The following is a 23,525-nucleotide window of genomic DNA, read 5'->3' on the forward strand; positions in this document are numbered from 1 at the left end:
GCGTTCCTCTTACGGTATGACACAAACTTGACGATTATAGGTCGCGGACGCCCATTCTGGTTTTTCCCAACCCTGTGAGACCTATCAATGTCATCCACAGAAAGACTGACCCCTATTTCTTTCGCAATGTCAAGAACTAAATTGTCAGTGTTCTCGTCCGCAGTTTCCGGTATACCGAACACACGTAGGCACTGCCTTCTCTGATACTGTTCTAAACAGTCAGTTTTATCCTGCAGTTCAGTTTTTAAATCACTGATTGTTTTGTCCCGCTCCTCTAGAGCCCTCCTAAGTTCTTCAATTACACTCGTATTAAAATTGATAGTTTCTTTTAATTGGTCAACAACTGACTTTGTTACCTGGTCCTGGATAAGGTTGGCAAGCGTGCCAAGTGTCTCCTTGCTGCTCAGCGCTTCCTGTACGGCCTGCTTAACTATGGCTTCCATTGGCACTTGCTTCACCTTGCGTGGCATTATTAATTTATTGGATTTCTTGCCTTTTACTTTCACCAATCACTTCACTAACACTCACTCAGAACCACTGCACTAGTAGAGATAATGTTATACACTCTGAGCTGCCACACTACGAATATTCACCTGCTAAATCCACGTTCGCCACGAGCCTCGTATTCTGCGTCTATGCACTGTCCGCCATTTTCCTCCACTGTCTCCCGGATGCCCCTGACTGCACGGCCAACTCACCCGGTCACTAAATATTTGAATTGCAAAATAAAATCTATTAATTAACTAGCTGTGTAGCCTTTGTATGTATTAAATGGATATAGAATGCGTTAAAGTATCTTCTGTAGTCAAATTTGTATCTTATTCGTAGGTTTTATACAATTTCTGCACACAGTATCTCAGCGTACAGGGATCTGTACATCTGAATAAACTAATGAATCAGCCAGATCCCTGACATTGAAGATTGTCCATTTTCCTGGTGGTGAAGTTCAATCAGATAGCAGAAAATCACAGGAACTTGTTATCAGCTCTCTGGGCCACTTCCGCCGCGCCCCTATATTAAACACTGCACAGGGAAGTGAGAAGTGTAGAATACGTCGCCTGCAGCTGGACAACGAACGGTAAGTGTAATGTTACAGCAGCTTGAGTTATGAAAAGTAGCACGATTTCTTCTGGGTGGTTCCTCACAAAAGAGTGGTGTCCCGATATTCAATTTATTACACATAGATACATCTTAATTATAGACAATGATGCCTTTCAGCTTTCAATCAGCAAGCCTCTGTGAATTTGCTAACCGCCGCTACAATAAAACACGTTAAATAGAACGGCAGAAGAACTGTAACTGTGATCTATAGCTGACCTACAGTTGTAACCAATGTAATATTTCCCATCGGCAAAATGAATGAATCTGTTGTCGTATGCAAATGAAATATGATACAATTTGTGCTTATATGATGATGTCCCGTACAGTGTTGCCAACTTAGCAGATTTTCCGCTAAATTTGGCGGAATTAGAAGACTGTCAGCGGGGAAATATATCATTTAGCGGACAGCGGAATTTTTGGCGGAATTGTAGATTAATTATAGCGGAATTTAGTGTTTTATACATTTTACATTTTTTTTCAAATTTGTACTCCAGTCTGTCTCCGAGCTATTCCGTATTTCTTGTCAGGAGCTAACAGTCACATGAGGAAAACATGTAATTTGAATCTGATTTTATGAGATCATGGTATCATAAATTTGTAATGCGTGGGGAATGGGTACTTATCTCTTACTTGACGAATGACGACAGATAATGAAACTCAGAGAGAGTAGCATTTATATTTATGCTATGAAGGAAGACCGTTTTATGAAGTGGCCCTTGAGCTAGGGGATTCCTAGTTTTCACTTGGCAGTAAAACGTCTACAAGTTTTAGCTCGCCGGCTCGCAGGCAGGGGTTAATCCCAGTGAAACTCACAGATCAGGTGAGTGCAGACATTTACTTTTTTTAAAATTATTATTATTATTATTATTATTATTATTATTATTATTATTATTATTATTATTGTTGTTCATTTTTATTGCTCATTATTTGAGATCGGATTTCTTGGCGGAATTTTAGCGGATTTTTAGTAGTATTTAGCGGATTTTGAAAATATAATTTGGCAACACGGGTCCCGTATGGTTGTTAGTGATAGGAACACAGCCACGAAATTTGAAAAGTGGTACGAGGGCTGGAACGGGGTCCACTCAGCCTCGGGAGGTCAACTGAGTAGAGGTGGGTTCGATTCCCACCTCAGCCATCCTGGAAGTGGTTTTCCGTGGTTTCCCACTTCTCCTCCAGGCGAATGCCGGGATGGTACCTAACTTAAGGCCACGGCCGCTTCCTTCCCTCTTCTTTGCCTATCCCTTCCAATCTTCTCATCCCTCCACAAGGCCCCTGTTCAGCATAGCAGGTGCGGCCGCCTGGGCGAGGTACTGGTCATACTCCCCAGTTGTATCCCCCGACCAAGAGTCTGAAGCTCCAGGACACTGCCCTTGAGGCGGTAGGGGTGGGATCGCTCGCTAAGTCCGAGGTAAAAACCAGCCCTGGAGGGTAAACAGATTAAGAAAGAAAGAAAGAAAGAAAGAAAAAGAAAGAAAGAAAGAAAGAAAGAATTCCAACTTTATCTTCGTATTTTGGTATGTCCTAATTAAAAAAAAACCACTAAAATTTATTCGCCTATTAACGCCATTCCACGCCATGTGTCCAGTGACAGCTCGGAACATACCGCTTAGTCGAATGCCTGACAGAGGCGGTGAAGTAGGTATCCAGATATTCAGAGATATACTGTATATCGCAAAATATGGTCTAATAACGAACTTGATCGCCGATTTTTCTCGTTCGTTTCAAGCAATTCCAAGGGTAAAAAGGATACAATAACTCGAACATTATTGCTCTCTACAGCATGACAAAACTTAATAAACACCCTGATTTCTAGATGCTGTAAGAAAGGAAATATTGGGTTCAATAACAACAATTACCAAATGTTATTAACCTACAGTCTGCCATTAAGACCAAGACCAAGTCGCCGGCATAGGCCAAACTGTTTACTACATTTCCACCTAACTGAATCCCTTTCTCATATTTTATACCTTTCAGTAGATGATCCATGTAAACTATGAACAACAAAGGTCAGGCACGCCGACTTCGGGTAATTATTGGGGGGAGGGGCTGGGGTTGCGGATAATTAACATGAACACAATCATGAGAAATGTGGAGCAACCATTAATGCAAATATTCCTATCTAATAACAATTTTCACAAACAAATAGAAAAGCAGAACAATAATAGAGCTTGTTTCTCAAAATACATTTTTGAACGAGTCTTATGTGCGGAGTTTTCAATAATATTCACGAGCAAAACGAAAAATAGATCTTCCGGGATGGTACCTAACTTAAGGCCACGGCCGGTTCCTTCCCTCCTCCTTGTCTTTCAATTCCAAGCTTCCCTCCCATTTAAGGCCCCTGTTCAACACAGCAGGTGAGGCCGCCTGGGCGAGGTATTGATACTCCTCCCCAGTTGTATCCCCCGATCCAAGGTCTCACGCTCCAGGATCCGTCGCTCAGTGCGAGGGAAAACCAACCCTGGAGGTTAAACAAATTAAGAAAGAAAGAAAGAAAGAAAGAAAGAAAGAAAGAAAAAGAAAGAAAGAAAGAAAGAAAGAAAGAAAGAAAGAAAGAAAGAAAGAAAGAGATTATGTATTAGAACTTGCTTCTTATATACATTTTCTTAATAAAGGCCTTCGATTGCTTAATGCTTGTAATCTACTCTTAATCTCGCAGTACAGCTAACACCTGAACAGTCTCCATTGGAAAATGCAGTTCTCTGAATGAATGCCCGCTTTCTAATCTCATTTCTTGATATAAAACCATCCCAACTTCTCCAGTTTTAATATCTTAGCAACCTCCGAAGACTACTAACAAAATCCATGTTTTAAGGGGACTTTACCTCTAGGAGGGGAATTTTTGAGGGGGGAAATGGCACTCTACCCACCTAAGGTCATATTGGGTGGGGGTGAGGGGCATACAACGCCTTGCCCTCCCTCCCCCCGAAAGTCGGTGCCACTGACGAAGGTGAAAATTACAGCCTAGTCTAACCCCTGCAAGTACCTTGAACCAAGAACTCATTCTACCTTCAATTCTTCAGCCAAATGGTCAACATAAAGGCCTTCGATTGCTTTTAACGTAATCTACCCTTAATCCCGCAGTACGGCAAACACCTTTTCCATCGATATTCTGTCATATGCCTTGTCTAAACATACAAAGCATAAATATAACTGTCTATTCGTCTTATTATTCGGGCAGTAAAGGCGTGCTCGGATCACCCGGAAGGACGTGGGTTCGTTTCCCCGTCAGAAAGTCGAAAAATTTAAGAAACGAGATTTCCACTTTCGAGGTGCACATGATCTTGAGGTTCACTCAGCTTACACCCAAAATGAGCACCAGGTTAATTACTGGGGGCAAACCACTATACATCACCAAGCCTTTACTTTCCTCTCCTCCAAGGGCCTTCATGCCTGTACGGAGATGACTATGGTTTTAGACGGTTGGCTCCTATCGTCATTCTACTTTTACTGGATCACACTCCAGGGAGCCCTGTATTTCTTATTCTTCGAACGTTCGAAACCCTCCTCCTTGCACCTGGCGCGGGAAGTCTCCTCATAAAGTTCGAATGGAAACGCCCTTCTCTGAAACACTAGTTTACTCAAAAGACAGATGTTAACCATTCGCTCTACATTATTCCTTGGATTATCCGAGTCAAGAACGCAATTAAAAGTAGAGTAGTGGGGTTCCAATGCTTAGCTCTAAGCTTTCATTCGGGAGATGGTGGTTCGAACCCCACTGTCGGTAGATCTGAAGGTAATTTTCCATGCGTTCCTAATTTCAGACCAGGCCAGTAGCAGCGATTGGGAATTAGAAGTGGAGGGGGGGGGCACACTAATTTATAGACTACTCGCTCTGTGGGATATAGCGGATGAAAAATTGAAAAATTTTTTTTACAAAATGTTAAGTTTTGTGACGCTCTCTGAGCGAATTTCGACAGAGAGATACAGGTTCACAGTGTACCAACTTAACTGCGGTAACAGTAGTTTTTTTAAAAAAATATTTTGATCCAATATCAAAGAATAAGTGGAGCCTCCGTGGCTCAGACGGCAGCGCGTCGGCCTCTCACCGCTGGATACCGTGGTTCAAATCCCGGTCACTCCATGTGAGATTTGTGCTGGACAAAGCGGAGGCGGGACAGGTTTTTCCTGTCATGTTTCATTCCGGTAACACTCTCCATTCTCATTTCATAGCATCTATCAGTCATTAATATGTATCACTTTGGGAGTGGCGACCCCATCGTACTAAAAGCCTATATATGAATCATTCATTAGATCCCTGACCCGGTCAAAGACTGGAAAACAGGTTGTAGGTTTTCATTTTTCATCAAAGAATAAAACTTTCACCAAAAGAAGAATCTTTTTTTTTTTTTACGTCGCACCGACACATAAATGTCTTATGGCGACGATGGGAGAGAAAAACGCTAGGAGTGGGAAGGAAGCATCGGTGGCCTTAATTAAGGTACAGCTGACGACAGTGGGGTTCGAACACACTGTTTCCTGAATACTGGATACTGGTCGCATTTGAGCAACTGCATCTATCGAGCTCGGTGGAACAATAATTACACATGTATTACAATTAAATAGAAGTACGGCGCGATTATACAATTAAAAGTCCTTTAGTACTCGAGTACACACTAACTGAGAAACAGACACTAAGCAGAACTGCACAGAGCCGGGCTGAGTGGCTCAGGCGCTGCGCTGGCCTTCTGACTCCAACTTGGCGGGCTCGATCCTGGCTCAGTCCGGTGGTATTTGAAGGTGCTCAAATACGTCGGCCTCGTGTCGGCAGGTTTACTGGCATGTAAAATAACTCCTGAAGGACTAAATTCCGGCACCTCGGCGTCTCCGAAAACCGTAAAAGTAGTTAGTGCGATGCAACATTCTTGAACTGCGCAGCAACTAAAGAGACTGCCAAACTGACGAATGCGCGAGGCAGGCGGGTGAATCATATCTCAGTCTGCAAGCCTCTATTCATTTGGCGACAATATACCCCTTTTACCTTTCCTCATAGCACTTGCTACACGCTGCTGCGCGAGTCTCCACTACTTGCTGTGGCGCTGTACAAATCGGTTACCCGCTACGAACGATATTTTGTGCGTATTTCCGCTAAGTGTTTATCTTAATAACTACAGAAATTAAAGGAAAGTATTACATGATAAGACAGCAGGGTTTATACAGTTTAAACAAATAAGTAATTCCTAATTTCAGGCGAAAAATCGAATAAAATGTAATTTTTTCTCCATAATGTGCATTGGGAGGGGGGGGGGGAACTGCACCCCGTCCGCCCCTCTTAATCGCCGCCACCGGACCAGGCAAATGCTACATCTGTACCTGAATTAAATAATAATAATAATAATAATAATAATAATAATAATAATAATAATAATAATAATAATAATAATACATCTTCATTAGACTCTTATGCCTTTCAGCTTTCAGTCTGCAAGCCTCTATGAATTTAGTAACCGCCGCCACAATCCTCTGTTTGTAACTAGTTCTGTGGCCCCATTTAGTTCTATACCTCTCATCTTTAAATGTTAGAAACTGAGTGAGTCTAACTATCGTCATCTTGGTCACCCTCTACTTCTCTTACCCTCCATAACAGAGTCCATTATTCTCCTAGGTAACCTATCCTCCTCCATTCGCCTGCATGACCCCACCACCCAAGACGGTTTAGGCATATAGGTTCATCAATGGAATGCATTCGTAACTTATCCTTATTCCGAGTATCCTCCTTTCATTGTTCCCACCTGTTTTTGCCAGCAACCATTTTTGCTACTTTCACGTCTATTAATTCTAACTTGCGAATACGATATCCGGAGTCCACACAGCTTTCACTCCCGTAAAGCGAAGTTCGTCTGAAAACAGCCCGATGTAAAGATAATTTCGTCCGGGAACTAATAATAATAATAATAATAATAATAATATTGATTTTACGTCGCACTAATTACCTTTACACATTTCGGAGACACCGAAGTGCAGAAATTTTGTCCCGCAGGAGTTCTTTACCGTGCCAGTATATCTACCGACACGAGGCTGACATATTTGATCACCTTCAAATACTACGGGACTGAGGCAGGATCGAACCTGCGAAGTTTGGCCCAGAAGGCCAGCGCTCCACCCCCATAGCCACCCTGCTCAGAGCAGATAAATTAGCCGTTATACAGGATGTATCAAAACTCAACGGCACAGTTTAAGGAGATTCCTCATATAGAAAATCCTCAGCTTGTTTCCAGTCATTTGACCGAGTCAGGAATGGAGTAAATGAAGTATCCATCCAGCGGCGAGGATAGGAACTGTGCCGGCTGTATCAGGAATGGAATAAATGAAGTCCCCCATGTAATTTCTCAAAGAACAATTTTCCTGATTATATTTTTATCCTGGAGGTTTTGTGATCCGGGTCAGGAATGGAATAAATGAAGTCTCCATCTAGCGGCGAGGATAGGAACTGTGCCGGCTGTGTCAGGAATGGAATAAATGAAGTCCCCATATAGCGGCGAGGATACGAACTGTGTGTGTCAGGAATGGAATAAATGAAGTCCCCATCTAATTTGTCAAATCTCTTCGTGTGAACAATTTTCCTGATTATATTTCTATCCTGTAGGTTTCGTGATCCGGGTCAGGAATGGAATAAATGAAGTCTCCATCTAGCGGCGAGGATAGGAACTGTGCCGGCTGTGTCAGGAATGGAATAAATGAAGTCCTCACCTAATTTCTCAAATCCCTTTGTGTGAACAATTTTCCTCATTATATTTCTATCCTGCAGATTTTGTGATCCGGGTCAGGAATGGAATAAATGAAGTTTTCATCTAGCGGCGAGGATAGGAACTGTGCCGGCTGCCGAAGCCTGAGGTCGTTCTCTACTTGTTTATACCATTTTGATCTCGTACGTTTGATTTGCAAAAAAATGTGTATTCGATAAATAAGTCTGTTGTTATTCATACATTCCAAATGGCTTATAAATTGAATTCGTCACAGTCTCATTGTATCAGTACGTTAAGATATTTTTAAATATATTTCCAAGTTTGGTTTGGGGTAATGTACCCCATTTTTAATTCTTGGCCCTAAGATTGTTCTTTTTTTAACCTCTAATTGTTCCTTTAAATTGTTATGATGTAAATTGAGCGTTTCTGCAGCATAAAGCTTCAGGTTTGATCACTGTTAAGTAATGACGAATTTTAGTGTTTCAGTACAAGCAGTTTTTTGTTATGAAAATACTTTGTGTTGTTGAAAAGCAATTGCCATTCCCTGAATTCTTGAAGTTACTGATTTATTTCATTGCCAATTTCAGTAATCCATTCACCTAAGTACTTAAATCCCATTACTCTTGCAGTTTTATTCATATCAATGTGAAAATACCAAAACGAAAATTTGTGATTTGTTGTGCACCGAGTTCGTTAACATGAGGATGGTATTTACCTATCTTCAGAGCGACTATCCTGATGACAAGTGCCACGAATATTTTATATTCCACTTCCCTTCCGCAGAACGGCACCACTGCCAGGGTGTCCTGTCGCCGGGAACGGGCATTGAACCCTGGAATGCTGCATGAGAAGATGGTTGGAAGTCTTCACGCTAGTGTTTGTGCCAGTGCAGCCGGAGATCTGAAAATAAATGATCGGAAATTAATAATATTTAGCAGATAAACATGAAATTACGTCTGGGCCTCCCATCTAATGCTTTGAGGGGGCGTGGGGGATCTATGAGTCAAATAGATATATTTAACAATTTTGTGTTTCTTTGAAGAATGGTACTTCCCTTTTTAATTAATGAAAATGTCCATGTATGTCAATTGCTACTGTTCTGATACTTTTGCTCACGTTTCGTAACTTTCAGTTTAGACACTAGAGACAACATTTACACATTTTAGAAGCTTTCCTTGCAGCCCAGTATTGTTGTACTCTCTCTCTCTCTCTGACAACCAGTGTCCTTTCTGCTGTCCACCCGCTGTTCTGCTGTTCTTCTTCACAAAAGCCCTTGAAGTTATTGATCTGGTATCGTTACTTGATTCTGTTAACAATGTCTTTACGATTTAGTCCAATTTCTTTCAGATCCTTTCTGACCTCCTGGAACTGCTTATCACATGTGTTACGTCTACTACCGTGTATGGTAAAAGTTTTCTTCGTCAACCGCTTGAGTCGTCGCTTCTTGATGGATTCCATTAGTCGTTGAGTTTTCTGATAAAATTTATGTCGTCCTCGCAACCTGTATTGTCCAGCCACGATATTTGGGCCTCATTATCTTTCCTCTCAAACTTATCAGCTCTCTCAGACCAGTCTTTCTAGTAACCTGGAGACATTCACTTCGGGTTTAATCACCGCGTTGTAATGTCGTGTGTTCTGCGACACGCTGCGGCCATCCTATCTCGCCTACTGTTGTTAGCTCCTCTTTCATTTTAGATCCCATCTGCACGATCTCACCGAGATATTTGAAGCTGTTAACTGACAACCTGTGGGGAGCTGTGGGGATATTAGTCAAGTACTTTGTTTTCCCAAAGTTCAGCCTTTTCAGCTTGTTGTTTCAAGAGATGTATTTGTTCTACAGCTGTATCTGTGTTTCTAGAAAGGATCGCTAAATCATCAGCAAAAGCTAGACGGTTGATCTTGACACTGTTCTTTGAATCTACATTGTATACTTGGTTCAGGAAACCTTTCTTGTTAAGTTCTTTTTCCCCATTCACGGACAACCTTCTCCAAGATGCAATTAAAGAGAGTCGGTGATAGTCCATCGCCCTGCCTTACTTCTGTTTTAATTTCAAACTCCTTGGAAAATTCACCCATGAATTTTACTTTTGAGCGGGCGAGAGTTATTATTATTAAATTTGGTGCCGGTGGGTGCATGGCCGGTCTCAGAAATTTTTCTTACTACTACTCTATGTCGGAAGAGGAGTGCTTAGATGCACCGGGACGACACAAACTCCTGCCTGTCCCCTCCTAGGGGAAGTGACCCGCGGGGTAAACACCGGCCACAGGAGTTATATTGCAGCTCTGTTTATACAGATGGAGCTTGCGACCTTTCCCTACATGCGATTGTATTGACGGGAATCAGACAATCCAACCTATTGTTAGGATCTACAAAGAACTTCAGGAGATCTTCTGCTATACAGTGGCAGAACAACTTAGATATGACATTATGACTCCCCAGTTCTTTGCTAACTGTTACTGTATGGCATATCTGTTTATGTAGATATCTGTAAATGTGAGCCTCCGTGGCTCAGACGGCAGCGCGTCGGCCTCTCACCGCTGGATACCGTGGTTCAAATCCCGGTGACTCCATGTGAGATTTGTGCTGGACAAAGCGGAGGCGGGACAGGTTTTTCTCCGGGTACTCCGGTTTTCCCTGTCATCTTTCATTCCAGAAACACTCTCCATTATCATTTCATAGCACTTATCACTCATTAATAAATCACCTTGGGAGTGGCGACCCCATTGTAATAACAGCCTATATATGTTTCATTCATTACATCCCTGACCCGGTCAATGACTGGAAAACAGGTTGTAGGTTTTCATTTTCATCTGTAAATGTTCATTGCATCGGTCGAGTTGGCCGTGCAGTTAGGAGCGCGCAGCTGTGAGCTTGAATCCGGGAGATAGTGGGTTCGAACCCCACTGCCGGCAGCCCTAAAGATGGTTTTCCGTGGTTCCCCATTTTCAGACCAGGCATATGCTGCGGCTGTATCTTAATTAAGGCCACGGCCGCTCCCTTCCCACTCCCAGCCCTTTCCTATCCCATCGTCGCCATAAGACCTATCTGTGTCGGTGCGACGTAAAACAAATTGTAACAAAATAAAATGTTAATTGTAAATATGTGGTGCCGTAAGCTAAATAAATCTAGGCTATAATAATACTGTTCAACAAAAAAGCACTTTGAAATTATCTCCTTTCTGAAAACAGTTAAGCTACCCTTATTTTGAGTCGAGGAAAATGAATGTGACATTTGATATTGTTTAGTAGGTCTAACACTGGTATTATAGCACCAACAACCTCAAATTAAAGGAGTTATTCACGTAAATGTCTGGCACTCCTATTCTGGGTCGTCTCTTGTCACTGCCCAGCAGTAGTCCGCTAACATAGAAGTGTTCCATTTTATCTTTAAGAACACAAATCTGCGGGCCAGTGAAGTTAACTTCTTTAACTTTAGCATCACTGATCTGAGGAACTAGTCCTCTGAGGTGCTGGAAACCTTCTCCGCCCTGTTCCATCTCCTGTACAAAGTTCTTTATTAATCCAACTTTTAGGTGTAGAATGGGCAAAATAAGTGTGTTTCTTTCTACCAAAGGATCATGCTGGGTATTTTCCTCTCCGGGGCAGAGATTTTCCATTGGGGTGAAGACATTTACCTTGTAATGAGATGACCTAGCCCGATTGTTCCAATGGCACACAAAACAGCAGTACTTTTTGTGTCTCCCAACTGAATGCCCAGTAATATTGCAATGACCTTCAAGTCTCCACAGATCTTCCACTGCTGGTCGGTGTACTTAATTGTCGTCAGAAATGATTTCATATTTTCACAGGTTTCTTTCATGTGGACAGCATGGCCTACAGGAACTGAAGGGAGGGAACTACCATTCTGTAAAAGTACAGCTTTTAAACTTAGCTTTGAAGAGTCCCAGTCCTTTGGATTGTCATCAATCCACTCACGCTACAATAGGGAACAAGAATAAATAGTAGTTTACATTTACACATAAACTAAAAGAAAATCAATATAATTCAATACCTGAAACAAAAATAAAAAATAAAAAAATGGGACCGGATGTTACAAATCATTAGCAAGAATGAAAAAATTCACAAAACATTAACAAAAATGACTGATGATTCCTGCATTCAGTTGCGCTAACATTATCTCTCGACTTCAATTTTTCCTACTAGTTATAAGAATGATTGCTGGTACAAACAGGTGGGAACAATGGCAGGAGGGTACTCGGAATGAGGAGATAAAGGCTAATTTATGAATGAACTCGATGGATGAAGCTGTACGCATAAACCGGCTTCGGTGGTGGGGTCATTTGAGGCGAATGGAGGAGGATAGGTTACCTAGGTTACCTAGGAGAATAATTGACTCTGCTATGGAGGGTAAGAGACGTAGAGGGAGACCAAGACGACGATGGTTAGACTCGGTTTCTAATGATTTAAAGATAAGAGGTATAGAACTAAATGAGGCCACAACACTAGTTGCAAATCGAGGATTGTGGCGACGTATAGTAAATTCACAGGGGCTTGCAGACTGAACGCTGAAAGGCACAACAGTCTATAATGATAATGTATGTATGTATGTATGTATGTATGTATGTATGTATGTATGTATAAAAATACCCTTAACCCATCACTGCTGTGCTCAGATGTGCCAACATAATCTCCAGGCGCCAAATTTCGTAAAAATGATCCTTATAACTTAAATGGGCTATATATGAGAACCAAGAGCTAACTGAAAGTTTTAAAGATCCTTTTTGTTTTTTCCATGATGAAATTAATCAGAAAAAGCTATTTTCACTGCAATTAGTCAGCAGATATTCAAAGTGCCAAACTAATGTGGACTATCCTTGTGTAAGAAGGAATCGACAAATACGCGCGATAACACGCCACCAGCAGTGAACAAATGTAATGGAATAAGCTCACAACTTGTTTGTAACCAGACATTATATTGTATTTCTAACTTGCCAACAGACGGCAGTGCAGTCGTACTTCCTGCAATAGGGCAGTCCTGAAGACTGGCATCTCTAGCATCGAGGCGAGGCCATCAGTAAACTAAAAGAAAACATACCCTCTACAAAACTTGGCACTGACGTTTTCGCTCGTTACAGGGCAATTTATGGATATTGTTAAGTGTCATATTGATCGCTGGGTGAGCAAACTCTCTTATCGTGGCGTGCCTTGCGCCCATCTGGGAGATATAAAAATAGCGTTCATCGCTAGGGAAATAGGCCAGGATTGCGGAGGTGTGTTTTAATTCGAGTCTCACTCAACTGTTGTCTGAGCAAAACAGGAATGATCAACTGTACGATAATTACGGAATTGTACGATAATTTTGAGACTTGTACGAGGTACGGTACTGGAAAAACATACGGTAATTTGGAGAGTGATACGATGTACGATACTGGAAAAGGATACGATAATTCTGAGACTGGTACAATTTACGATACTAGAAAAACATACGATAATTGAAAGATTGGTACGATGTACGATACTAGAAAAACATACGATAATTTTGAGATTGGTACGATATACGATATTAGAAAAACATGCGATAATTTTGAGATTGGTACGATTTACGATACTGGCAAAACATACGATAATTTTGAAATTGGTACGATTTACGATACTGGCAAAACATACGATAATTTTGAGACTGGTACAATTTACGATACTGGCAAAACATACGATAATTCTGAGATTGGTACGAAATACGATACTGGCAAAACATGCGATAATTTTGAGATTGGTACGATGTACGATACTAGAAAAACATACGATAATTCTGAGATTGGTACGATTTACGATACTGGCAAAACATACGATAATTCTGAGATTGGTACGATTTACGATACTAGAAAAACATACGATAATTTTGAGACTGGTACGATTTACGATACTAGAAAAACATGCGATAATTTTGAGATTGGTACGATGTACGATACTAGAAAAACATACGATAATTTTGAGATGGTACGATTTACGATACTGGCAAAACATACGATAATTCTGAGATTGGTACGATTTACGATACTAGAAAAACATACGATAATTTTGAGACTGGTACGATTTACGATACTGGCAAAACATACGATAATTCTGAGATTGGTACGATTTACGATACTAGAAAAACATACGATAATTTTGAGATGGTACGATTTACGATACTGGAAAAACATACGATAATTCTGAGATTGGTACGATTTACGATACTGGCAAAACATGCGATAATTTTGAGATTGGTACGATTTACGATACTGGCAAAACATGCGATAATTCTGAGATTGGTACGATGTACGATACTAGAAAAACATGCGATAATTTTGAGATTGGTACGATGTACGATACTAGAAAAACATACGATAATTTTGAGATGGTACGATTTACGATACTGGCAAAACATACGATAATTCTGAGATTGGTACGATTTACGATACTAGAAAAACATACGATAATTTTGAGACTGGTACGATTTACGATACTGGCAAAACATACGATAATTCTGAGATTGGTACGATTTACGATACTAGAAAAACATACGATAATTTTGAGATGGTACGATTTACGATACTGGCAAAACATACGATAATTTTGAGATTGGTACGATGTACGATACTAGAAAAACATACGATAATTTTGAGATGGTACGATTTACGATACTGGTAAAACATGCGATAATTCTGAGATTGGTACGATTTACGATACTAGAAAAACATACGATAATTTTGAGATGGTACGATTTACGATACTAGAAAAACATACGATAATTTTGAGATTGGTACGATTTACGATACTAGAAAAACATACGATAATTTTGAGACTGGTACGATTTACGATACTGGCAAAACATACGATAATTCTGAGATTGGTACGATTTACGATACTAGAAAAACATACGATAATTTTGAGATGGTACGATTTACGATACTGGCAAAACATACGATAATTCTGAGATTGGTACGATTTACGATACTGGCAAAACATGCGATAATTTTGAGATTGGTACGATTTACGATACTGGCAAAACATGCGATAATTCTGAGATTGGTACGATTTACGATACTGGCAAAACATGCGATAATTTTGAGATTGGTACGATTTACGATACTGGCAAAACATGCGATAATTCTGAGATTGGTACGATTTACGATACTGGCAAAACATGCGATAATTTTGAGATTGGTACGATTTACGATACTAGAAAAACATACGATAATTTTGAGACTGGTACGATTTACGATACTGGCAAAACATACGATAATTTTGAGACTGGTACGATGTACGATACTGGCAAAACATGCGATAATTTTGAGATTGGTACGATGTACGATACTAGAAAAACATACGATAATTTTGAGACTGGTACGATTTACGATACTGGCAAAACATACGATAATTTTGAGACTGGTACGATGTACGATACTGGCAAAACATGCGATAATTTTGAGATTGGTACGATTTACGATACTGGCAAAACATGCGATAATTTTGAGATTGGTACGATTTACGATACTGGCAAAACATGCGATAATTCTGAGATTGGTACGATTTACGATACTGGCAAAACATACGATAATTTTGAGATAGGTACGATTTACGATATTAGAAAAACATGCGATAATTTTGAGACTGGTACCTTTTGCGATACTGACAAAACATGCGATAATTGTAAGATTGATAAGATGCACGATACTGGCAAATCATGCGATAATTTTGAGATTGGTACGATTTATGATACTGGCAAAACATGCGATAATTTTGAGATAGGTACGATTTACGATACTGGCAAAACATGCGATAATTCTGAGATTGGTACGATGTACGATACTAGAAAAACATGCGATAATTTTGAGATTGGTACGATGTACGATACTAGAAAAACATACGATAATTTTGAGATGGTACGATTTACGATACTGGCAAAACATACGATAATTCTGAGATTGGTACGATTTACGATACTAGAAAAACATACGATAATTTTGAGACTGGTACGATTTACGATACTGGCAAAACATACGATAATTCTGAGATTGGTACGATTTACGATACTGGCAAAACATACGATAATTCTGAGATTGGTACGATTTACGATACTAGAAAAACATACGATAATTTTGAGATGGTACGATTTACGATACTGGCAAAACATACGATAATTTTGAGATTGGTACGATTTACGATACTAGAAAAACATACGATAATTTTGAGACTGGTACGATTTACGATACTGGCAAAACATACGATAATTCTGAGATTGGTACGATTTACGATACTAGAAAAACATACGATAATTTTGAGATGGTACGATTTACGATACTGGCAAAACATACGATAATTCTGAGATTGGTACGATTTACGATACTGGCAAAACATGCGATAATTTTGAGATTGGTACGATTTACGATACTGGCAAAACATGCGATAATTCTGAGATTGGTACGATTTACGATACTGGCAAAACATGCGATAATTTTGAGATTGGTACGATTTACGATACTAGAAAAACATACGATAATTTTGAGACTGGTACGATTTACGATACTGGCAAAACATACGATAATTTTGAGACTGGTACGATGTACGATACTGGCAAAACATGCGATAATTTTGAGATTGGTACGATGTACGATACTAGAAAAACATACGATAATTTTGAGATGGTACGATTTACGATACTGGTAAAACATGCGATAATTCTGAGATTGGTACGATTTACGATACTAGAAAAACATACGATAATTTTGAGACTGGTACGATTTACGATACTGGCAAAACATACGATAATTCTGAGATTGGTACGATTTACGATACTGGCAAAACATGCGATAATTTTGAGATTGGTACGATTTACGATACTGGCAAAACATGCGATAATTCTGAGATTGGTACGATTTACGATACTGGCAAAACATGCGATAATTTTGAGATTGGTACGATTTACGATACTAGAAAAACATACGATAATTTTGAGACTGGTACGATTTACGATACTGGCAAAACATACGATAATTTTGAGATTGGTACGATGTACGATACTGGTAAAACATACGATAATTTTGAGACTGGTACGATTTACGATACTGGCAAAACATACGATAATTTTGAGATTGGTACGATTTACGATACTGGCAAAACATACGATATTTCTGAGATTGGTACGATTTACGATACTGGCAAAACATACGATAATTTTGAGATAGGTACGATTTACGATATTAGAAAAACATGCGATAATTTTGAGACTGGTACGATTTGCGATACTGACAAAACATGCAATAATTGTAAGATTGATAAGATGCACGATACTGGCAAAACATGCGATAATTTTGAGATTGGTACGATTTATGATACTGGCAAAACATGCGATAATTTTGAGATAGGTACGATTTACGATACTGGCAAAACATACGATAATTTTGAGATAGGTACGATTTACGATATTAGAAAAACATGCTATAATTTTGAGACTGGTACGATTTGCGATACTGACAAAACATGCAATAATTGTAAGATTGATAAGATGCACGATACTGGCAAAACATGCGATAATTTTGAGATTGGTACGATTTATGATACTGGCAAAACATGCGATAATTTTGAGATAGGTACGATTTACGATACTGGCAAAACATGCGATAATTGTAAGATTGATAAGATGCACGATACTGGCAAAACATGCGATAATTTTGAGATTGGTACGATTTACGATACTAGAAAAACATACGATAATTTTGAGACTGGTACGATTTACGATACTGGCAAAACATACGATATTTCTGAGATTGGTACGATTTACGATACTGGCAAAACATACGATAATTTTGAGATAGGTACGATTTACGATACTGGCAAAACATGCGATAATTTTGAGACTGGTACGATTTACGATACTGGCAAAACATGCGATAATTGTAAGATTGATAAGATGCACGATACTGGCAAAACATGCGATAATTTTGAGATTGGTACGATTTACGATACTAGAAAAACATACGATAATTTTGAGACTGGTACGATTTACGATACTGGCAAAACATACGATAATTCTGAGATTGGTACGATTTACGATACTGGCAAAACATGCGATAATGTTGAGATTGGTACGATTTACGATACTGGCAAAACATACGATAATTTTGAGACTGGTACGATTTACGATACTGGCAAAACATGCGATAATTTTGAGATAGGTACGATGTACGATACTAGAAAAACATACGATAATTTTGAGATGGTACGATTTGCGATACTGACAAAACCTACGATAATTTTGAGACTGGTACGATTTACGATCCTGGCAAAACATGCGATAATTGTAAGATTGATAAGATGCACGATACTGGCAAAACATGCGATAATTTTGAGACTGGTACGATTTATGATACTGGCAAAACATGCGATAATTTGAGATAGGTACGATGTACGATACTAGAAAAACATACGATAATTTTGAGATGGTACGATTTGCGATACTGACAAAACATACGATAATTTTGAGACTGGTACGATTTACGATCCTGGCAAAACATGCGATAATTGTAAGATTGATAAGATGCACGATACTGGCAAAACATGCGATAATTTTGAGACTGGTACGATTTATGATACTGGCAAAACATGCGATAATTTTGAGACTGGTACGATTTACGATACTTGCAAAACATGCGATAATTGTAAGATTGATAAGATGCACGATACTGGAAAAACATTACGATAATTTTGAAGACTGTTGATATCACCCAAGTTTTCTCACTGTGCGATTTTCTCTTTCTGGTACGGTTAGCTTGGTCAGGAGGTTAATGATTTTTATCATACTATAATTAGAAACTATGTGGAGGTACAATTCCTCTGCGTAGCAAGCCGCTACGGTAGCAATGAGTGTCCTTGGCCTGTGCCTTCAAAGACACTGCTGAAGCATACCGAAGTTTCTCAAAGAAGAGAGTAGAACGCATGGAGACGCTAATAGTACCATACACTCTCGTGAGCCTTGAGTTGGGAAATTTCTCTTCTGAGAAAAATTCAGGCAGTTAGAGTCCGATCCTGGTACCTCACATATTTTCACTGACCAAATGCCGATGCGGTGGATCCCGCGTATGTTCGTAGTCTTCTTGACAGTGAGGAATATAATATTTCACTTAAAATGCTTCTTACTAAAACACACGATAATTTTGATAATAAATAATCATTTTGAAGATTCGTTACGGTACTTTAGCAATCCGAGGTTGGCAACCCTGGAGCAAAATAAATGCCAAACGGAACTAAGCCGCTGTCGTCTAGAAATGTCTAGTGTACCTTCAACCCTGGTCTCATACGTCTGTGAGACTTTCTGATGGCCATCCCCACTGGTTCTGAGGCAGAATGTTAACTCTACGCCAGGTCGTCGTTGCCCCTAGGAATTAACCTGGTAGTCATTTTTGGTGTAGGCTGAGTGAATCTCACGACCATGTATACTTCCGGAAGTTGAGATATCGTTTCTTCCTGGCAGGGAATCGAATCCGCGTCCTTTCGGGTAAACCAAGCATCCTGTTACCGCCTCGGCCAACCGGCCCCATACTTATTTACACGAAGAAAAATATAGTAGAGTACCGTGTGACAAGAAAAATTCTTCACTATAACCAAGATTTTGTATATCAGAACGCAAATTTATGTTTTGAGTTTTCAGCTAATTTTGTTTCTTTTATCAGTTCTAGATCCTTTATAAAGTACTGACGTAGCAGGGAAGTTATTAAAGAATTTCTTGCAGAGTTTTGATAAAAGTAGGAAGATCCACTCTTTCGGAGCTTCAATTTAGGATTGTTGTGGTTTTCTTCTGGGTTTGTATTTTTTCTTTTAAGTTTCACCATGAAATGATTGGAAACATTGTTAAACGAATTTAAAATACTTCTTACTAAAACGCACGATAATTTTGGTAAAATAATCATTTTGAACGTTGGTTACGGTACATTAGTAATGCGAGGTTGGCAATCCTGGAGCAAAATAAATGCCGAGCGGAACTAAGCCGCCGTCGTCTAGATTAAGAAAAAATTGTTTAGGTTCATCGCAAATACATGGGATCTAACAGAACGGTGGTGATTATTTTTTTAAGTGAGAGTTGAAGTAGGCAGCCATCCTCTTATAACACGAATCATAAGGAAAATGGAAGAGGCACGGCACTTTGAATAATGAAGGTGTCGGAAAAAGAAAGTGAAGGACCACGAAGGTCGTGACAATGAAAGACTCCCTGCGTCGCTAAACAGTCAGGGCACTTTGTGGCGAAAACATTACATTCTTATTCCATTTTAGCCACCTAAGACTAAGAATTATATAAAAAACGGCAATTGTTGTCTATTACATGATTCTTTCTGTAGGTATTAAAAAGGCCCGCCTCTGTGGTATAGTGGTTAGTGTGATTAGCAGTCACCCTTGGAGGCCCGGGTTCGATTCCCGACTCTGCACGAAGTTTGAAAAGTGGTACGAGGGCAGGAACGTGGTCCATTCAGCCTCGGAAGGTCAACTGAGTAGTGGGTGGTTCGATTCCCACCTCAGGCATCCTGGAAGTGGTCTTCCGTGGTTTCCCACTTCCCCTCCAGGCAAATGCCGGGATGGATGCCTATCCCTTCCAATATCCCCCCTCCCCACACAAGGATAGCAGGTGAGACCGCCTGGGTGTGGTATTGGTCCTCCTTCCGAGTTGTATATCCCGAGGCAAAGTCTAACGTTCCAGGACACTGCCCTTGAGGCGGTAGAGGTGGAGTCCCTTGATGAGTGCGAGGGAAAAACCAACCATGGACGGAAATATTTTTAAAAATGTTTGCGGAAATACACGCAAAATGTCATTCGACGCAGCTAACCGAGATTTTTGCGCCACAGCAAGTAGTGGAGACTCTTGCAGCAGCATGTAGAATCACGATTACTATCTGATGGCGCAAAACCTTAGTTGAGCACATGTACAATATTTCGTTTGGTGAAAGTTTTATTGTGTAATATTGAACAAAAATTTCAGAAACATAATATTATTACTTCTCTGTCAAAATTTGCTCAGAGAACATTAAAAACTATTTTGTTTCAATTTCGTTGTCTACTCCCCACTATATTTCTCAGGGTCCATGGTAATATTTGATTTTTCTATAAATATTTGCTCTCCCCTCCCCCCGCATTCACTTCTAATTTCCAGTCGCCGCTATTGCTCGTACACCTCATACCGTCGGCATCAGAAGAGGAGAAGATTTTACCACGGGAAGTCGGATAGGAAAGATGAATTCGAGGAGACAAACAACAAAGTGGAAGCGTGGCCACCAACCCATGCTCCCAAGTTTGAGCTTTCGGTCCCCCCTTTAGACACCTGTTACCACAGGTAGGGGATACTTTAAATGTATTCTACTGCCTTCACGCGCAGGGGTTGGTCCGACAGATACCTGTTCAGGATAGCCTTCACCTCCCCAACACTGAGCAGCACAGTTCCAGAAAGCACTTCCATAATTCTCCGCAGTCTGTTTGCAGTGATCGATCTCAGTCTGTATCGCATTATTAGACCGATAAACTTTTTTTGTTGAAAGTGAGAATCGAAGTTGCGACCGCACAACGGGCGGCAGCAAGAGTGGTCGGTTGAATGGCTCATGCGTAATGCATGACTAGCGGCTAGTGAGAGCAAAAAGCTGGCTTGCTCCGCAGCCTTGGGATTCCAGTCCTGTGTCCACTGGACCACCACAGCTCCCAGGGCACCAGCATCTCATTCTCCGGGAGTCCAAATTATTTCATCAACAGGATCGTCATAAAATACATTTACCGGCGGAATAATGGTACGTTTTCGATATAAGAAGTCCCTCGAATTCATTTTTTCCACTACACGGAAAAAACATAGAATCATGGATACGTTTCTGGGCTGAGAAGACGAGAAAGCGAGTACGAATTACTTGATTGTTCCCCTCTCAATATCCTCTTACAACATGCAGCGGGTACTTATAATGCCCGTTCACTCGGCGTTAGATTGTCTATTACTACAGTAAACATTGTAATTAAGCCTAATACACCCGTTCCCCAAATTGCCATTCCTTTGTTTGTACTAGATGTTACACAGTATTATATAATCTGATGATGATGATGTTTCTTGTTTAAAGGGGCCTAACAGCTAGGTCACCGGCTCCTCATAATAGGAGGCTACTAATCACTGGCAAAGCAGAACCAAGGTGTTCCTCCTATAGTGGTAATAATCACAGGTAATGTAGACCCATGGTATGTCACACACAATGGCACCACTCACAGGTAACACAAATTCATGGTGTTTCGCACATAGGGTACTACTCACAACCAACGCCAACCCACGGTCTTCCTCACATAGTATCACTAATCACAGGCAACGTAGACCCATGGAGTTTCTCAGAAAGTAGTACTACTCGTACGTAGCGCAGACCCATTCTGAACACAGGGGAACCGACACTTTCCAACGCAGCGTTACGGAATGTGGACATTAGTTCGCGAGGCAGAAATTCCCCCCCCCCCCCCCCAACCGCGCCTAGGTGGAATGTACACGATAGTACTAAACACAGGCAACGCCGAGATCGATGGTGTTCCTCACAAAAAGGTAGTACTCCTAGGTAAGTTGTTCCTCACATGGTGGTACTAATCATAAGAAAGTCGATCCACGGTGCTCCTCTCGTAATGGTATTAATCACAAATAATCTCATGGTTGTCCGGCTCCACGGCTAAATGGTTAGCGTGCTGGAGTTTGGTCACAGGGGTCCCGGGTTCGATTCCCGGCAGGGTGGGGAATTTTAACCATCATTGGTTAATTTCGCTGGCACGGGGGCTGGGTGTATGTGCTGTCTTCACCATCAGTTTATCCTCATCACGACGCGCACGTCGCCTACGGGAGTCAAATCAAAAGACCTGAATCTGGCGATCGAACCCGTCCTGGGATCTCCCGGCACTAAAAGCCATACGCCATTTCATTTCATCTCATGGTTCTAAAATCATCATCCCTTGGTCGCCCCTTTTAGTCGCCTCTTACGACAGACAGGGGATACCATGGGTGTATTCTTCATCTGCGTCCCCCACCCACAGGTGGTATTATATAATCTACGATAACATGTATCCTACCGAGTGCTTCATTTCTGCCGGAGCATAAAGATACACTGTGCCGGCATTTTATTTTACGAAGTTTTTAATAAGAGAACTGCGATTTATTGCCAGAGAAATTTATCTATAAATATTCCAGCAGATGGTACTGTATTCAAGATTATTTTTCAATTCTAATTCTCTCAAGTTGGTACCACGCTTATACACTGACTGACAGACAGAGCAAATGCAACACCAAGAAGGAGTGGTTCGAAAGGGATGAAAGTTGGGAAAAAAACAGAGAAGGCACGGACGAATACTTGATGTTTATTTCAAACCGATATGCAGGTTACACAATGCGCACGGCATCGACTCAGTAGGATGTAGGACCACCGCGAGCGGCGATGCACGCAGAAACACGTCGAGGTACAGAGTCAATAAGAGTGCGGGTGGTGTCCTGAGGGATGGTTCTCCATTCTCTGTCAACCATTTGCCACAGTTGGTCGTCCGTACGAGGCTGGGGCAGAGTTTGCAAACGGCGTCCAATGAGATCCCACACGTGTTCAATTGGTGAGAGATCCGGAGAGTACGCTGGCCACGGAAGCATCTGTACACCTCGTAGAGCCTGTAGGGAGATGCGAGCAGTGTGTGGGCGGGCATTATCCTGCTGAAACAGAGCATTGGGCAGCCCCTGAAGGTACGGGAGTGCCACCGGCC

General features: G+C 40.7%; 2 protein-coding genes across 4 annotated transcripts in view; one reads left to right on the forward strand and one right to left on the reverse strand.

Moving 5' to 3' along the window:
* Positions 1-23,525, reverse strand: part of LOC136872067 (leucine-rich repeat-containing protein 15) — a 444,903-nt gene that overhangs the window by 109,761 nt on the left and 311,617 nt on the right. For 2 of the 3 annotated variants that reach the window (XM_067145928.2, XM_067145929.2), the window contains exon 2: positions 8,503-8,687. The exons of the other annotated variant lie outside the window; for it this stretch is intronic. The gene's annotated coding sequence lies outside the window, so the exon portion shown is untranslated. The remainder of the gene's footprint in view (positions 1-8,502; positions 8,688-23,525) is intronic. 3 annotated transcript variants of the gene reach the window in all.
* LOC136872069 (lysozyme) overlaps positions 999-23,525 on the forward strand; it is a 170,659-nt gene continuing 148,132 nt past the window's right edge. The window contains exon 1 of the mRNA XM_067145932.2: positions 999-1,078. The gene's annotated coding sequence lies outside the window, so the exon portion shown is untranslated. The remainder of the gene's footprint in view (positions 1,079-23,525) is intronic.

This window comes from Anabrus simplex, chromosome 4 (assembly GCF_040414725.1).
Source record: "Anabrus simplex isolate iqAnaSimp1 chromosome 4, ASM4041472v1, whole genome shotgun sequence".
Classification (NCBI taxonomy): Eukaryota; Metazoa; Arthropoda; class Insecta; order Orthoptera; family Tettigoniidae; genus Anabrus; species Anabrus simplex.